We start from the raw sequence: 18,359 nt of genomic DNA, 5'->3' as shown, positions 1-18,359 counted from the left end.
ACTATTCCATAAAATTCTGCACTGAAAAATGGCACTCCTTCCCTTCTAAACCCTGCTGTGTGCCCAAAGAACGGATTATGCCCACATGTGGGGTACCGTTGTACTCAAGAGAACTTGTGTTATAAATGTTGGGGTGCATTTTTCCTTCAGTACCTTTTGAAAAGGAGAAACTTTGAACTAAACGAACATATTATTTGAAAAAAATTGATTTTTATTCATACGGCCTAATGGGGAATATTCTCCTAAAACCCCTTTGGGGTCAAAATGCCCACTATACCTTTAAATCAATTCTTTGAGGGGTACAGTTTCAAAAATGGGGTCACTTATGGGGGACTTTTAGTCAATTGATACCACAAAACTCATGTAATTTGACATGGTACCTGAAAACTATTCCATAAAATTCTGCACTGAAAAATGGCACTCCTTCCCTTCTGAGCCCTGCTGTGTGCCCAAAGAACGGTTTATGCCCACATGTGGGGTACCGTTGTACTCAAGTGAACTTGTGTTATAAATGTTGGGGTGCATTTTTCCTTAAGTACCTTTTAAAAAGGAAAAACTTTGAACTAAACGAACATATTATTTGAAAAAATGTGATTTTTTTATTCGTACGGCCTAATGGGGAATATTCTCCTCAAATCCCTTTGGGGTCAAAATGCCCACTGTACCTCCAACTCAATTATTTGAGGGGTGTAGTTTCCAAAATGGGGTCACTAGTGGTTGGGGTCCACTGTGCTGGTACTACAGGAGCACTGCAAGCGCACATGTCACCCAGAAACTTTTAAATCAAAATCTGCACTGAAAATGCAAAAATGCGCTCCTTTCCTTCTGAGCCCTGCCATGTGCCGAAAGAACGGTTTATGCCAACATATGGGGTACCCTTGTACTCGGGAGAACTTGTGTTACAAATGTTGGGGTGCATTTTTCCTTGAGTACCTTTTGAAAAGGAGAAACTTTGAACTAAACAAACATATTATTTGAAAAAATGTGATTTTTTATTCGTACGGCCTAATGGGGAATATTCTCCTCAAACCCCTTTGGGGTCAAAATGCCCACTGTACCTCCAAATCAATTCTTTGAGGGGTGTAGTTTCCAAAATGGGGTCACTTGTGGTTGGGGTCCACTGTGCTGGTACTACAGGAGCACTGCAAGCGCAGATGTCACCCAGAAACTTTTCAATCAAAATCTGCACTGAAAATGCAAAAATGCGCTCCTTTCCTTCTAAGCCCTGCCATGTGCCAAAAGAATGGTTTATGCCAACATATGGGGTACCCTTGTACTCGGGAGAACTTGTGTTACAAATGTTGGAGTTCATTTTTCCTTAAGTACCTTTTGAAAAGGAGAAACTTTGAACTAAACAAACATATTATTTGAAAAAAATGTGATTTTTTATTCGTACGGCCTAATGGGGAATATTCTCCTCAAACACCTTTGGGGTCAAAATGCCCAATGTACCTCTAAATCAATTCTTTGAGGGGTGTACTTTCCAAAATGGGGTGACTTTTGGGGGGGTTCTCTTCTGCTGGCACTACAGGGGCTCTGCAAACGCACCTGGTGCTCAGGAACTTCTTCAGAAAAATCTGCACTGAAAATGCTAATTGGCACTCCCTTCCTTCTGAGCCCTGCTGTGTGCCCATACAGGGGTTTATGCCCACATATGGGGTACTATTCTACTCAGGAGAACCTGCGTTACAAATTTTAGGGTGCGGATTCTCTCATGTTCCTCCATGAAATTGAGAAATTTTAAACTAAACGAACATATTATTGGAAAAATTCAAGTTTTTCATTTTTACTGTCTAATTTTAAATACTTTCCTCTAATACATGTGGGGTCAAAATGGTCACCTTACACCAAGATGAATTCTTTGAGGGGTGTACTTTCCAAAATGGGGTGACTTTTGGGGGGGTTCTCTTCTGCGGACACTACAGGGGCATTGCAAATGCACCTGGCGCTCAGAAACTTCTCCAGCAAAATCTGCATTAAAAATGCTAATTGGCGTTTCTTCCCTTCTGAGCCCTGCTGTGTGCCCATACAGTGGTTTATGCCCACATATGGGGAACTGTTGTATTCAGGAGAAACTGCGTTACAAATTTTGTGGTACTTTTTTTTCTCCTGTTCCTCGTGAAATTGAGAGATTTCAAACTAAACGAACATATTATTTGAAAAATTTTGGTTTTTCATTTTTACTGTCTTCTTTTGAATACTTTCCTCTAATACCTGTGTGGTCAAAATGCTCATCCTACCCAAAGATGAATTTTTTGAGGGGTGTACTTTCCAAAATGTGGTGACTTTTGGGGGGATTCTATTCTGCTGACACTACAGGGGCTCTGCAAACGCACCTGACGCTCAGAAACTTCTTCAGCAAAATCTGCATTAAAAAAGCCAATTGTCGCTCCCTTCCTTCTGAGCCCTGCTGTGTGCCCATGCAGTGGTTTATTCCCACATATGGGGTACCGTTGTACTCAGGAGAACCTGCGTTACAAATTTTGGCATACTTTTTTTCTCATGTTCCTTTTGAAAAGGAGAAACTTTAATCTAAACATATATATTATTGGAAAATTTAAATTTTCGATTTTTTTGCGGCCTAATTGTGAATACTTTCCTCCAGCCCCTGTAGGGTTAAAATACTCATTATACCCCTAGATTAATTCTTTAAGGTGTCTAGTTTCCAAAATGGGGTCATTTATGAGGGTTTCCAGTATACAAGCCTTTTAAATCCATTTAAACAAAGAACTGGTCCCTAAAAAAAATCCGTTTTGGAAATGTCATGAAAATTTGATAATTTGCTGATACGTTTCTATGCCCCATAACACCCTAAAAAAGTAAAATATGTTTACCAAATTATGCCAGAATAAAGAAGACATATTGGTTATGTGAGTAAGTAACTAATTTATGTGCTATGACTTCCTTGTTTAAAAACAGAGAATTTCAGAAGTTCATAAAATGCAAATTTTTCAAATTTTTCATGATATTTTGATGTTTTTCACAAAAAACACACAAAGTAGTGACTAAATTTTGCCACTAATATAAAGTGCCATATGTGACGAAAAAACAATCTCAGAATCGCTAGCATACGTTAAAGCATCACTGAGCTATAAGCGCATAAAGTGTGACAGGTCAGATTTTGAAAAATGAGCCTGGTCATTAAGGCCAAAAGAGGCTTTAGAGGCAAGGGGTTAAAAAGTTATTTACAGTGTAGCTAATGAAATTTACTAATAGAGCGGTTCAGATGCTAGTCTCAAAGGGGTTTTCTGGGTTTAAAAGAGATGATCTATTGTGTAGTAGTGGTGCAGAATAGCTCCCAATGCGATTCAGTAAAAGCCTGTAGAGAGGCTCCCCTGAACAGCCTGGGGGGCCAGACATTGTTGGCCAAAATTGTTATAAACCCAAAGATATACAAGCCTCAATATATTCCTCCTATAGTTCTGTATAAGTGCTGATGTTGAAAAAAAGAGTCTGGGAGGTGGACTCCCCAACTTGTTCCCTCCAGATTGATTGACAAGTCTCTCTTTTTATGTATAAGGAGAGAGTTGTCAATCAAATATCACAAAACGAGGACATATGCTGTTGTGCACAAACATTTTCTAGAATGTGAAAGCCCATCAGAATATTTTTTGTGGCATTTAGAAAATTGAATAGAAAATTAACTGTTCTCCAGAATAAAAGGGCTCTCTTTAAAGGACAATTCCGGGCAGAGGGACTTTTTGCAGAACTGCCAGGAAGGGGGAGGATTAAAATAATAACAAGCTTTTACCTCCTCTGCTCTAGCACTGGTGCTTGTATACCACAGCTCCGGACCCCCCATCCCCGGCCACTTCCTTGTTTGAGAAGGGGTCTGGTATATAATGTTCCAGGCCCGCTTAGCCAGCCAGCGGCCAAGGCAGGACCCTTCTGCGGTCGCTGACAGGCTTAGCGGGCCTGGAACATCACGTACCAGGTCCCCTTTCAAGCCTGGAAATGTCCTGGGGCTAGTGCTGCGATACATGAACACCAGCGCTGGAGCCAGGGAGGTAAGCGCATGTTATTTTTTTAATTCTCGACCTCCCGGGCAGTTCCGCAAAAAATCCCCCTGCCCAGAATTGTCCTTTAAGCTTTAATCAGGAAGTATACATAGTTTATGGCCCAGTACTGGACTGATCTGGTACTGGTACTGGTCTGGTACCACAACTCCTTTGTGACAGTGAACGGCTTTAGTTGCCCAGACCCTCTGTGAGGTCTCTTCAGACCTATCTCCATGGCTTCTCAGAAGATAGATATGTGTACACAAAGGTGAACATTCTAGTTGTCCCTGTGTCTTCCGATGTGAGTGTAAAAAGAAAACCTAGTGGCTGATAAGCGTGTTTCCCTGACTGATGGCGTAGTGCCTTTGCAGGGCTAATGAACACCACATTGATTTCTCTTTGACATGGCTCCGCCACCGTTTTGTTGGTTAGGGAAAGAAATTCACCTGTGACCACTTTGTTTCCGTTGTCACTTTTGAAGGCACATGGACAGCTAAATTATCCCAGACCTCCTTCTTTGCCTACTACATGTGTATTTATGTGTTTTAAATAACAATACTTTTCCTTCATACTTTCCTGATTTTTTCATATACTCATTATGGGACTTAAGAAATGAGCGTTCTGCAGAGGATTTAATAGAAATATGTGCATCTGAAAGACACTGACATAATGGAAGGTAAAATACTGCAGCGGCAAGAATATGTGAGCGTATACTTAACAATCTTTATCACCAGTTTGTGTTCTTGTAATAGTATATGGCTATAGCAGATTAGAGAGTTATCGAAATTCTTCCTTTGCATCATTTAAAATTTTATATATTTATGTCATAATGTTGGGAAGGGAGCATGAAGAGGGCTTAGAAGCCATGCCTGCACCAAAGACAACTGGTGCCAGCTGTGTATTACAGCTGACCCCCACCAGCTTTTCATCTCAGCCCTTTAACTCTCTAGATGCTGAGGTCATTAGTTACCTTGGTATCTAGACGGCTAGACAGTGAGTGGTGTATCCCCGTTATCCAATGCTGCCATGCAAGGATTATGGGGTGTCAAGCCGGTAAGGTGATAGCCAGGCCACCTATCATCTTAGTATTGCATACTAGGAGAGCTTATAGACTGCAATATAGTAGTATTGCAGTGTATTCTACAAATAATCTCTTGTTCAAGTTCTGAATAAAATAAAAAGAAAAATCACAATTTTTATCAGAACTGCTGTGGTTTGGTCATCTAGTTTCCCCAAAAAAACATTAAATGAAATGTCAAACAATCTCCAAATGATAATTTTTAAAAAGATTTTTAGTAGTTTAAAGTAGTTAAAACCACAAATGAAAGCCAATAAAACTCCCACAAAATATTGCATAATTTTTTTTTTTATTTTTTTTTTTTTTACAATATATAATAAACAGAAGACGATGGAAAATAAAACACAACCATTCATTCACAAAAAAAAGCCCTCAAAAGAATAATAAAAGGTGACCAGGAGTTTAAAAAAATTTGCAAACGATTACCGAAAATAAATGTGGCATGAAAGGGTTAATAATAATGGTTGGTTATTGGGCATGGATAGATGGATGGATGGATTGCAAAAAAAAGTTTATGTTGGTGAATAGCCTGGGGAATTTCCTAGAGATTTCCAGACAACACATCCTGAAAATACAATGAACTAAATGACAGCCCCCTATATTTGTATACTCTAGAGCCCAATGACTAGTGAGCACTCAGTCCTGGTTTTGGCTTACAAATACTAAACCAAATTGCTGACCTAAATACTGCTGTGTGAAAGTGGTCATAAACTAACTTTAGTCATGACGCTTTAGTGACTGATACTAAAAACACGATCACCCTTCCTACTAAATGAATAATGCTGTATACCCTACAGCTATTATATAATGCCTAAACGGTTTTGCTTCTTGCAGAGTTATCCCTTATCCACTGTATATGGGATGAGCACCGGATAAGGCAAGGTGTGATTTTGCGAGATATGTGTATGCCCGCATTTGTCTTAACACTGAACTATGACAGCCTTGTGATGGGAGCTGTGGTTTTGAACTAGATCACTGCTATCGAATAGATATTCGATCGAATAGTGAGATATTCGATATTCGTACGAATATTCGATAAATATTCGATAAGCGTTCAAATCCCCCAGCTTCCGGTTTCACCCTCCAAATGGTCAAATAGATGTTTTTCACTAATCAAATACTTGTTCCCATAGACTTTAATGGGATCGAATATTCGATCGAATATTCGAATATTTGCGGGATATTCGTACGAATATCGAATATTCGAATATCTCACTATTCGCTCATCACTAATCACTACACCATAGTCTAATTATCTGATTTATGGCTTCTTTGTTTTTGGGATCTTCTATATCTTTTAGATACAAAAAAAATAAATAAAATAAAATAAAAGTTATGTTTTAAATTGCTATGATACAATGACTCCCCAATCTGACCGCTGTAACTCCCTGACATCTTGATAATGCATTCGCAAATCTCATTATTCATTCTCTATGGGAGCTAGCTATTGGGAGTTTGTCTATTTCCACATCTCCAATAGAGAAAAAGTGGAACAGTGGCATGCACACCCAGCCCATTGCTCTATTCTAACAGGAGACTCAGATTCCCATTTTCTTGGTTCTACTTGCTTACTTACCCTGAGGAGGCACTCCTCCAAACCCACTGCAGCCAGGGTTAGTGCACTGGGGCGCCAAGGAATGCCCCCAGTGCCCCTAACACACTAGTTTACATATTCCTGTTTGATTAAAATTGTCGAAAACGGTGGGACCAGCTGAGGAAAGAAGACCAATGCTTTTAGAGCAGAGTGGTGGTCTGTAACCTAGACAACAAGCTTTTAACAATGGGAGGGGAAAAGCTGCTCAGGACAAGGAGACAAGTTTGCTAAATGAATGTATTTGCAAACATTTTTAAAGCGTAACTATAAAATATTTTGACCTTTCAGTTTTAGTTAGCTTAGGGCATGATAACAATTTTTGCAATATACAATAATAACCTAAAATGAACAGTTTTTTAAATACATAAGGCTGATTATGCCAGCTCTGTCTGGCTCTGACTTATTTCTGCATTCCTGCTGGACACGCCCCCTCCCTGCAGAGGGGGCGTGTCAGATTTTGACAGCAGCATCAGATAACAGCCCTGACACAGAGAGAAACATAAACAAAACCTCCTCCCCACCTCCTAGCAGCATGTTCTCCCCCCTCCCCTCACAGAGGTGACTAAGCAGTGCTGAGGGTGTTGTGTGTGAGGAGCAGCGCAGGGGAGGAGATGGATGGAGGGACAAGTACTCAGTGCTTCAACAAGTCATGCCACCATGACTCCAATGGGCTGCATGAGGGAGAGTGGGTGAGTCACTGAGGGAAGGACTACAAGTCCCAGCACAACACAGCTGTAGTCCTTCCATAGTACATATAACATTCACTATCAGAGGTCTGCAGCAGGTGCCGCCACCTCCATGGCTGACATTATCCTACAGTGTAATGAAAGCAGATGACTGTATCTAATCCCACTGTGTGTGATACCATCGGCTGGTGCTCTATATCTAATCTTACATTGTGATACTGTATGCTGGGGCTCTATCTAATCCTGCTATGTGTGATACATCTGCTAAGGTGCTGGTCAGTGAATGGAGGGACTCAGCCAGGGAGATGAGGGACAGGCCACGCCCACTTTCATGCAGCCAGAAGAGAAATTCATTTATTCTTCTGAGCCAAACAACTGGTGATATCTCAGCAAGCGCACATGCTATCAACGCAGTTTAGGGCTCTTTTTAAAGGGTAACACATGGGCTTTTTATTTGAGGAATTTCATTTTTTGGCTACTGAAATTATAGTTACTCTTTAACTTTTCAAGTCCTACAAGTATAACTATATTAGCTGAGATGGGAATACCCATTTAAGATGCCTCCTTTATTTACTCAAGTTGTGATACAGTGTTTCAACCCCAATTGAAATCTTTATTTACTCCAGATTGGGTTGAAACATTGCATTATTACTGAGTAAATAAGAATAACAATTGATTCTTTCCAGAAGTGGTGCCATTTTTCCATTAGTGTTGCAGATATACCTTCAATGTATAGCATTGTTTAACTACTATCTAATGCATTATATGCATATGGTGCAATGTGCTTACCTAGATTCCTCCAGTATATAGCAGGCACAGGCAGCATGGCCGGGCTACCTTATTACTGCCAGGTATGATTCACTCTGAAATGTGGAATCACAGTTTAATAATAAGTTGGGAATAGGGCGGCAAATCACTGGGGATGTATCAATCCAGTCCAACAGGGAGGAGCTGGCTGGGACCACTCAACTAACTTTTAGACCCTTTGCGACTTCTTTTAAACTACTGTATGATTTCTCTGAAATGCTGAAGTGTTTCGGAGCAAATAATTTAGGGTTGTAATTAAAAAGTCCACCCTAGTTTCATGCTTCCTTTGCTTTACATAGTGTGAAACTAGTGACAGATTAACTTTAAAGGAAGTTTCCGTTCCACACATTGACAACCTGTCCTCAGGATAGGCCATCAGTATCTATTCGATGGGGTACAGCCAGTTCTATAGTGGAAATGGAGCCACTATGCAGCACGCAGGAGCAGTGCCAACTGCTTCCGGCCCCATTTACAGTATAGATCCAGCAGTGAAAAAACACCCAATTGATGAGGGTGCCAGGTGTCACCACCCCGACCATAAGATATTGATGGCCTATCCTAAGAATAGGCCAACAATATGTGGAATCGTAAAAACTTATAAAGGCCTTAATCCTGTGATATAAAGCACCTTGCATCTGGCATTATTATTATTATTATTGGTGGAAAATAAGCTGTTGTATAAAATACACTGAGCTGAGAGTTGTCAGCCATTCATTACTATGCCTCCTAGTGGCTCAGTGCCTCAGGTGGCAATGCATTAGGCCTCTTCTTCATGCCCCGTAAGCACTACCATCTTTTATATTTGTATCCCCACCAGGAAGGTGTATTATTTGTACATGTAGTACCCTTTGGGGGTATTTTTAATTTATGGTTGTTTCTAAGTATTATACATTTTAACAATGTACTCAAGCACATTAAAAAGATGAATCTTTCCAAAATGAAAGTTTTGACAGTCTTTAAATATATTTATTGAGCTGGCTGGCATGGTTGGAGTCTACTTATTTTGCTACTTTCCTTGTAGCAGATGCTCATACATATTCATTCTCAAGCTTTCTGCGTTATGCACATGAGCACAAGGATTTTTAAAAATTATTTTTGTTAAAGTAATAGAGTTGGAAAACACAAGACTTTTCTACTTGCTGGTGGGGAAGGTCTGTACAGGTTAAATAAAGTGTAATTGTTTTGCAAGCTTTGTATACTTTTTCTGTTGCGCAGCAACCAACTCATAGCAACCATAATAGGCTGACTATCTGAAAGTGACCACGCTGAATGTAATGAAGTCCTTAACATTTCTGAGTTACAGTATAGCATAGCTGGTGAACTATTATATAGCTATCAGAACGGTAGGATTCATAACATTGCAGCAAACGAACACACAATAGCTACAAACGTCTGATTTTATTAGTATATCCGCATACCGTACCTTTAAAATTCTCTTTGTCTTCCTGTAGCGTTGTGTATTTTAAAAGGTGCATAAGTTTAGGTTACCACAGAGCTTACCACTCTATAATGTAATGTAGCTAAATACACAGAAATATCATATAACCAGAACGTCCGGTACATTCGCTTATCACTACCGTTAACAAAGCAGAACAGAATCCTAGGCAGTATGGCCGACCCATGATAGCACACTACACATACACATACAAAAACATATACAAGTTCAAAATCAGAAAATAGAAACGCATCGGAAAAGAAATGTTTCAGTATCTGTATCTATATAATAAAAATGATAGAGAATCGCTCTCTGGAAAGAATATCCGTAGTGTGTGTGATTATCCACAATCGGATGTTCTGACTAAAGATAGTAGACTCTTGTTTTAACTGTAAGTGCTCTTGTGCATATCTATTCAATAGAAAAGTACAATCACAGACCATAAATCCCAAAGTTTTGGTGTGAACTTTTGTCAAGAAGTCTGTGCAGTGTGGGAGTGGACCGAAGGATGTGGAGTCTACTATAAAGTAGAGGTACATAAGTAGTATAAGAGCAGGATGGCGGTGGTTCTGTGCTGATTGATGCACTGGAGGAGTGAAAAAGATGAGCAGAGAGGCAGACAGAATGTTCAGCTGCATGCGTCCAGCAGGGCTACATCGTGCAACACACTGGCCTTCCCCATATGGCACCTACCACTGGCCTTTCCCGTACTGTACCTAGCTTTGGCCTTCCCCATAGTACACCTAGCACTGGCCTTCCCCATAGTACACCTAGCACTGGCCTTCCTCATACTGTACCTAGCACAGACCTTCCTCATAGTACAGTACACCTAGCACTGGCCTTCCCCATAGTACACCTAGCACTGGCCTTCCTCATACTGTACCTAGCACAGACCTTCCTCATAGTACAGTACACCTAGCACTGGCCTTCCCCATAGTACACGTAGTGCTGGCCTTCCCCATAGTACATGTAGTACTGGCCTTCCCCATAGTACACCTACCACTGGCCTTCCTCATACTGTACCTAGCCCTGGCCTTCCTCATACTGTACCTAGCACTGACTTTCCTCATAGTACACCTAGCACTGGCCTTCCCCATAGTACATGTAGTACTGGCCTTCCCCATAGTACACCTAGCACTGGCCTTCCCCATAGTACACCTAGCCCTGGCCTTCCTCATACTGTACCTAGCACTGACTTTCCTCATAGTACACCTAGCACTGGCCTTCCCCATAATACACCTAGCACTGGCCTTCCTCATACTGTACCTAGCCCTGGCCTTCCCTATACTATTTCTAACATTGGCCTTCATCATGAGGCTTCTGTCCTGTTCAGCACATCACATAGCCCTTTCACATACTTTACTTAAAATAGTCTCTATAATGTTGAACCGTCATTGTAGCTACTGTCACATGATGTTTTGTATTATAGACTTCACTGTGCACAAGGGTCTGCCAGTAAGCCAATGTCATTTTCATATTTTAAGACTAGATTTTCTTTGTTATGTATAATCCACATTATTGTGGACTGTGGGATTTTTTTTTTTTTAAGTGCCAAACAATGTCCGTTGTACATACCCTATGTGAACATAGCCTAAAGGTGCTTGAATAGCAAAGGCAAGCATCTTTTAAAACATTTGGCGCAATTCTCAATTCATGTAAAACAACGGTCTTAGTAAATTTCCCCCTCTAAGTTGTTTTTAACAGTAAATAAAACTGAGAAAAGAATTGTGTTACTATTGACATAAGAAAGTACACAGTGTAGGTAATTACATCTATTTATAAGATACGGTGTGATACAAATGAACATATGTCTTTTCACAGCAGTCGATTACGGTACTGTGCAGAGAGTTTATCAAGGCATTTCTGCCAGTTTTTTGGTGTTAAAAGTGGGAAATTATGGCACATGGCATATTTTTGCTATAATTTGCAAGTTTTTTAATGCCTCTTATCGTGTTTAAAAAAAGGTTGAGAAAAGTAGTTGTAGTTTAGCAGAAAAGAGTGAGGCATATAGTACAATAATAAATATATAATAATAATAAATATGATGCATTTTAATCTAATGTACTTTAGCTTAAAGAGACTCTAGGTTTATGCTGCCCTATGTGAGGGGACAGAGACACTGAGCAGAATGATATATTACTTAGATTGTTTTGTGCAGCTGTTTTCCTGATATCCTTATGAATATCGAGCACGCCGAGCGCTAGTGTTCTCCTTTATGTATGCATGCTCAGCAGTCCTTGATATTTATGAGGACCCGCTCCCTCCATCCATCAGCCTCTAATAGGTAGCGGTCTGCCTATACAATGTGGCTGGTGGGGAGCGGCATGGCACAGCACTCCTTTTCCATATCAGAAAAATAGCTGGTAAGTAATATGTCTCTGTCAGTACATAGGGTATCATAAATCTAATGATAGAGTCCATTTAAAGAGGACTTGTCAGTAAGGAAACCAAGGGTCTCACCTAACTGTTGCAGCCTCAGCCTGAGATCAGGCCCCCACACCTGATATGCAAATTAATTCATTGCTAGCCATCAGGCATAAACGCCAGTAATTCACAATTAATACAACTCTGACCAATCAGCATCACAAGAGGTTGGTTTGTTGCCTGTACTGCTCATGTTACTGTTACAACCATAAGCATTGCTGGAAACCAAGAGGCAGTGGCAGATAGATGAGCATCCTGGTCTCCATATTTTCATATAATGTCAGGTCTGAGTGTCTCTTTGGGAAATAACAGTTCTTGTCCACTGATCACTTCTTGGCTGCTGTTTTCATATGGGTATTGTACTACAATAATATTTATTTATTTATGTTTGGAGGGGGGGACTTAAAAACATGTGTATTTCATTTCTTTAAAGCGATCGTCAGTACATGGTGTCTGATATTCTTTGATCCCGTTTGTATTTCAAATATCTCTGTTTCCAGGTAGTAGTAATCTACATACACTAAGATGCTCATTGGCTAATGATTCCTGATTCCCATCACAGACTGCCTATAGCTAATTGCTTGGACGTTACTAGATAGCTTATCTCTAATTTTTCACCACTATTGCCTCCCCACCTATGCTCCCTGATAACACTGCCCTAACAGGTGATAGAAACATGTTGGGAGAAAGAGGGCTTAATATACTGTATGTCCAAAAATTTCTACATATGGACATTTACCACAAATATGCACCTTGTATAGCTGGACATGAATGTTTGGTATTTATCTCATAATAAAATAGGACGTGATCTGGATTATTGCATATGTTTTAATTTGGTGTATTTTTGACTTAAAAATAAGGTCCTGTTTTAAAAGGGCACTTCCATACAAGTTTTAGACTATTTATTTGCTGGGAGGACCCTTTGACCTGGTCTTGTGTTGAACCATATAATCATCGTACTGTTATTAGAGTATGTCCTCTGTGGTTCTGAGCTATGACAAGGCTTCAGTGAAGTTTATCTTTAGGGATACAACATCCTGTGGTCATATGACTCTAACATCCAATGGTTCCGCTAGGACAGCTTGTTACTCTGGACAATACATCACTTGGGTCTGCTCATAAGACAAGGCCACGGGACACAAGTTTTATTTTCATTTTTTTATTTACTACATCTTTCTGGTATTTTATTTAGTTTGTAAATATACAGATGTATTCTACCTTTAAAAGGCTACTACATGCTAAGTACAGTTGGACCTTTGTTTTATATTTGGAAAATCTCCGAGAGTAGCGAAAATAAAACAAGTTTGATTTCTAGCGTTAGATATTCGGCCATGCATCAAATCTCTTCCAGTAATGCCATTTGCTAAGTTGGCACCTGAATTTCTTTTAAATCAAGTGAAAGTCATTCAATTACCGTCGTCAGAAAGCGTCTTTCCCTCACGTTCTATGGGGAGGTCATTAAGTTGCATTTGACACGGCTTCTTGTGGTGAGAATAAAAGAAGCTGCGTCAGCGTAGAATATAATTACCCTTTAGGGGCTTTTTGTCCGTCTCCTGGCTGCAAAACTCTTGCCTAAAACCTGTTGCTTTTAAAGAGCTGCACGTGTAATTTTCCTGATTTTTTTCTTTTCATGCTCAATATTGTATGTTCCATAGGATATATTGCATGCTTTGTAAAGTACAATGCTAGGCCTAAAAATTATAAACTATACCATGGAATTATGTGTTCTTACTACACAATGGATAATACTTAAAATTACTATGTAGCAAAATTTTATTTTTAAAGTTGATGTTCACTTTCGCTCTTTTCATATTGCTCCGAAGCAATCATTCATCATTTAAGGTGATTGATCCCAAAAAATAATAATTGTTATAGCTTGTGAAGTTCTATAATGGAAATGACCATGATTTCTGGTGACCTATAAATTGTCCTTCACTTTACTGCCTCTGACCTCTTGCTTGTTACTATCCTAAAGATGGTAGAAAAGGAGGCAGTGACTGTTGGATTTTTTTTTTAATAGGTAAGATACTTTTGTAGTTTACATTGGTGTAAACTTTCCACTTGCAATAGTTGCTGTGTGTCTAGTACCACACTTCTATGCACAAGCAACATAGAATTCTGGGTTGAAGATCATTGATGCTTTCTCTATCCCATGAAAAGGTAAACAGTTTAGGTCAAGAAATGGCACCAGTCAAAAGATTATAACCTTGCTCTTTTATATATGAACATAATCCATACGCGTCAGGAACGAGGAGTTGCCACTACAATGGGTTTTTGATAATGGTCAAATAATGGTGAAAAATTATGACGATGGGTAAGGCAGTTTTAAGCACAAAGCCAACCACCATGTTTGAGGATTTACCATCTAATTTTTATTTTTTATTTTTTTGCGTAGATACAAAAGGGCTACTGAGAGTGAACTAAGAAGGTGTTTCTTGTGATTGTATTCACCTTTGTACAAAACATATTTGTATAGACCAGAGTATTAATGCAGCACAGTATGTTAGCACTAGTGGAAAGCATCAGTAGTGTCTCAACTGCTCTCGTGTCCCCCAAAAGAAAATCTGACAGCATAGCTTTATTCTGGTTGTGGATCATAGTTTATTCCTGTTGGTCCCTGATCCTCGACAATTTGTTCTTTTACTTTTGATACCTGGTATGCTTATTAATGAATACATTGACAACTGGGTGGCCTCCTCTGTCCAATGTGAAAGGGGATTTAACCTGAGCTTCTCTGAGACAACTGGCAACATGATAAAACCACAGAAATGTACAGTGTGAGCCCAGCCTAATACTATCTCACAGATGGCCTTTAGTACTAATGTAGTCAATTTATTAATTATTTAGGATATTGGGCACCAATAGTAACAGTTGTTTGCCGGGGGGAGGGGGGGGAATTAAAATCCAGGGAACACAGTCATGGTGGACATGACAGAAGTCAGAAGTTCAGCAGTACAAATATCGATATACAGTAGCATATCACTCAGAAAGTAAAAAGAATAGTCAGTAGTAATCCCAACATTGGTCCTATGTATTGTTCCAGTAAAAAGTCCAACAGAAAAAAAAGCCTTTAACCCCTTAGCAACCCATGACGTATCTGATACGTCATGGTGCCTCGGGGGGTGTTCAGAGCGGGGTCCCGCCGGGACCCCGCTCTGAACGGCGCTGATCCCGGCTGACACGTGCAGTCGGGCAGTGCCTCTGTTAGCCGGCGCGGGTCCCGTTGCCGCGCCGGCTAATTAAGCACTTCAATGCAGCTGTCAAACCTGACAGCTGCATTGAAGTGCTTTATGCACACTATCCCTGGTGTCTAGTGGGTCGGATCTCCCCCCCGCGATGCGATCGCGGGGGGGAGATCCGTTCTTCTGCCCGTGCCGGGCCTCAGCGTCGGAATGACGCTGATCCCGGCTCGGCAATAGATTGCTATGGCCTGCAGCAGGCCATAGCAATCTATGACCAATCTAATCGATCTTTGCTGTGTATATACACAGCATTGATCTCTATGAGAGATCAGTGCTATGTATATACAAGCCCCCCAGGGGGGCTTCTAGTCCATGTAAAAAAAAAAAGTAAAAAAGTGTTTTTATTAATAAAAAAATCCCCTCCCCTAATAAAAGTCCAAATCACCCCCCTTTTCCCATTTTATAAATATAAATTAATAAATAAACAAATAAATAAACATATTTAGTATCGCCGCACACGTAATCGCCCGAACTATTAATTAATCACATTCCTGATCTCGCACGGTAAACGGCGTCAGCGCCAAAAAATTCCAAAGTGCAAAATTGCGCATTTTTGGTCGCATCAAATCCAGAAAAAATGTAATAAAAAGTGATCAAAAAGTCGTATATGCGCAATCAAGGTACCGATAGAAAGAACACATCATGGCGCAAAAAATGACACCTGACACAGCCCCATAGACCAAAGGATAAAAGCGCTATAAGCCTGGGAATGGAGCGGTTTTAAGGAACGTGTATTTGTTAACAATGTTTTGATTTTTTTAAAAGCCATCAGATACAATAAAAGTTATACATGTTATATATCGTTGTAATCGTAACGACTTGAGGAACATGCATAACAAGTCAGTTTTACCATAGGGCGAACGGCGTAAATGCAAAACTCCCCGAAATCAAAACAAATTCGTTTTTGTTTTCAATTTGACAGCGCAAATTATTTTTTTCCGGTTTCACAGCATATTTTATGGAAAACTAATGCCGGTCATTGCAAAGTTCAATTGGTTTCGCAAAAAATAAGCGCTCATATAAGTCTCTCGGTGAAAAAATGCAAGTGCTATGGACTTTTAAACATAAAATGGAAAAAGCAAAAGTGCAAAAACGAAAATTGGCTTTGACCTTAAGGGGTTAAACCTTTGTTACAATAGCTGTTATTAAAAAGGGTTTTCCACCCTGAGTATGTTTTAAAAATGCTGCTAATACAGATGGGTAGACGGTAGGGGAATAAATACTCACCTTTCCCGCTTCCCTGTTGTGCCTCAGTAATGGAGCTGCGCACACCATATTCTAGTTAGTGGTTGGAACAAGAAATGGCTGTTAGCCAATCAGCATCTGCAGTGGTGTCTTGCCACAGCTACTAATTAGCTGACAGGCATATCTCATGCAAACCATGTGTGCTTGGCGGGGATCTGTTACAGAAGTGTGGGGGATCCGTTATAGACATGCGACAGGGGAGCAAGGAAGGTGAGTATGACTTCCCCTTCATCAACTACTTTAAAGCCATTTTTCAAAAAACTCAGGGTAGAAAACCCTGCCGTTTAACTCTTTAGCATATTAAAAAAAAATGTCAGCTAAATGAAAAAATGTATGTTCAAACACCAACGTCCCTACTCCACCCTATTTAGCGTTTGTTGCTATGCTATCTGTACACAGCTAACTGAGTGTAAAACATTCCCTTCTGTTTCCTATACTCAGTTGTGTATGGACTGCAGCAGGGGATGACATAGCGGCCATACACTCCCGGCTCTACATTTTTCTCTATATGAACAGGTTAACCCGATGATAGAGAGCATTGGGTATAGAAAGCGGTAAACTTGTTTAGGGAAAGAGAGAGCATCGGGCACATTGGGCACTCGTTGCAGCTATTTCATCCCCTGCCGCTGCCCATAAACAGCTAATTCAGTACAGACATTAGCAGGGGGTGGACCAGTAGCTGTGTATGGACAGCACATAGCAACAGAACTACATTAATAGAGATGGGGCATTTTAGGGTGGGTTTTCTCACAGAAGGGGCCAGATTTACAATAATTATAGGAAGTCATTGAAGAATTGCTTAGAATTGCTGATATTCTATTTATTAATATAGAGTAAACTTTAACAGTTTGACAGTTACACTGTGAGCAGACGTTTAGTGATCTATAGCAAAAAATCCACTAATTTATTTTATTTGACAAACTGGTATGGGATATATATATATATATATATATATACAATGAAATTCCATATGTGACATATATGTGCATTGTAGCCCACTGGTGTCTTCTGAACCTCTAAGCTTTGTGTACATTTAATTGTAGGATTTTACGCTTTCATTTCTTTTCACATAAACTAGCTAAATATCACTGGATTTAATGGAAGTCAATGGCAGGTGCCCACTTTTCATCCATTTCTGGACATCCCCTTAATGGTAAATGATTGTATGTTTCCAGTGTTATTAATCTAGCACCGATTGAGCCTGCTGGAAATCCTGAGGAACACTATTTTACCTTCTCTCGGTTTACATGGTAATGACAGCACTCTTGCCTTTAATACCACATGATTGTGCTCCCGGAATTCACCATAATGCACTGGGACATTTTAGCAAATTACAAATGAAATAAATAGACAAGCGTACAATAATGCTTTCTACAGATCTGCCATATTAGTTACTTTGTAGCCTTGGAGTAGAGATGGGACAACCAGAGCCCACCTGTATAAAGCAGCACACATGAGTAACTTCACAGAGGCTACTTTTTAGAGTGAAAAGTGCATCTTTTGGCAATGTGTACACTACGTTTAACAGCATCCGCTGCATAGTAACGGACGCTGTTAAACTGCCGGGCTGCATTCGCAGGAACCTTTTTTTTTTTTTTTTACAATTGACTTGTGGGCACCGTTGGGTGTGCCTGCAAATCAATTAACCATTCACTTAAATGTAAAGTACGGCCACTGGCCAACTTTACATTGTGTGAACAGCTATTATTTTCAGATGCTGTTTGGTGGACAGTGCCCGGAAATAATAGGCATGTACATTATTTTAACGCCCGTTAAAATAACGATGTGTGCATACAGCGGACGGCATCGCATTGACTTCAATGCAATGTCGCCCCTGGAGTAAAGAACGG

General features: G+C 40.0%; 1 protein-coding gene across 9 annotated transcripts in view; it reads left to right on the top strand.

Annotated features, from left to right (window-relative positions):
• Window positions 1-18,359, top strand: part of RFX3 (regulatory factor X3) — a 184,289-nt gene that overhangs the window by 38,426 nt on the left and 127,504 nt on the right. The gene's annotated exons all lie outside the window — the stretch shown is intronic.

Source organism: Dendropsophus ebraccatus, chromosome 3 (assembly GCF_027789765.1).
Source record: "Dendropsophus ebraccatus isolate aDenEbr1 chromosome 3, aDenEbr1.pat, whole genome shotgun sequence".
NCBI lineage: Eukaryota > Metazoa > Chordata > Amphibia > Anura > Hylidae > Dendropsophus > Dendropsophus ebraccatus.
This window is presented reverse-complemented; position numbering and strand designations above follow the sequence as displayed.